Source organism: Cucurbita pepo, unplaced genomic scaffold (assembly GCF_002806865.2).
Source record: "Cucurbita pepo subsp. pepo cultivar mu-cu-16 unplaced genomic scaffold, ASM280686v2 Cp4.1_scaffold000349, whole genome shotgun sequence".
In the NCBI taxonomy this organism is placed as follows: Eukaryota; Viridiplantae; Streptophyta; class Magnoliopsida; order Cucurbitales; family Cucurbitaceae; genus Cucurbita; species Cucurbita pepo.
In genome coordinates this window covers 1-1,163 of record NW_019646588.1, presented here as the reverse complement: position 1 = coordinate 1,163, position 1,163 = coordinate 1, and the positions used below count along the sequence as shown (strand labels likewise).

General features: G+C 39.0%; 1 non-coding gene across 1 annotated transcript; it reads left to right on the top strand.

Moving 5' to 3' along the window:
- The first annotated feature begins 513 nt into the window (after nt 1-513).
- Nucleotides 514-587, top strand: TRNAI-UAU. The gene has a single exon. It is a non-coding gene; the product is annotated as a tRNA-Ile (tRNA).
- The last annotated feature ends 576 nt before the right edge of the window (nt 588-1,163 follow it).

Sequence of the window (1,163 nt, the reverse complement as noted above, 5' to 3'; positions counted from 1 at the left end):
GAGAAGACTTCTTAAAACTCAAGTTACGGACAATAATGTTGATGATCAAAGAGACAACCTATTTCACACAAGGTGTTTAGTCAAGGGGACTCCTTGTAGTCTTGTTATTGATAGTGAAAGTTGCACCAATGTATTAAGTACCATGTTGATCAAAAGGTTGCAAATTCCAACTCAACACCATCCTAAACCTTACAAGCTTCAATGTCTCAATGATAGTGGAACAATAAAGGTAGTTTCTCAAGTTTAATATATTTTACTTTGGGGAAACATAAAGTTAAAGTTCTTTGTGATGTGCTACCCATACTTGTTGGAGGCATACTGCTAGGCCGACATTCGCAATTTGATAGGAAGGTCATGCATGATGGTTATTTGAATAGGTATTCTTTTATAAAAGATGGTAGAAAAACCCTTTTGAGTTCTGCAATGTATTTGCTTATCAATTAAAGTTGGAGAAAAAAAAGAGTTCGAGGAATATTATTTTCATTCAAACATTTATTTAAGAAAAACATCCAAGGTTCTGTAGCTCAGTTGGTTAGAGCGTTGGTCTTATGAGCCGAAGGTTGCGTGTTTGAGCCCCGCCAAAACTAATCAAACCTAGTCACCTGGTTAAACGAACAATCGCGTAAATGAACAAATTATGGGATGAGCTCATTCAGCCACTTACTTGCTCTCATTAGGGTTCTTACTTTACAAATGATCCTCAAAGGTAGTCTCGATAATGAAAGCAAAGAGACTAGTCCATCAAGGCAGAGTTATATTAGATGAGCATGAGACGTTAGTGGCGACTCTGCGTATGTGGAAAAATTTAGGGTCGTTACAATCTTATTGAATATTTTGAATACTCACCCACTATTAAAAATAGTTCCATTGCATTGTTGCTTATTGAATATTTTGAATACTCACCCACTATTAAAAATAGTTCCATTGCATTGTTGTAGAACGAGACTGACGAGTAGGGTGATGGAGGTTGGCTAGCCCATCCCTCAGGACCATAGAGTCACCTAAGCTTGAGGGATGTGATCCTAGTAGGGTGATGGAGGTTGGCTAGCTCATCCCTCAGGACCATAGAGTCACCTAAGCTTGAGGGATGTGATCCCCGTGTCCTGGTTAGCTAATAGGTTATCGACGTGGACCTATACTCCCCTCTCAGGAAGAGGTTTACA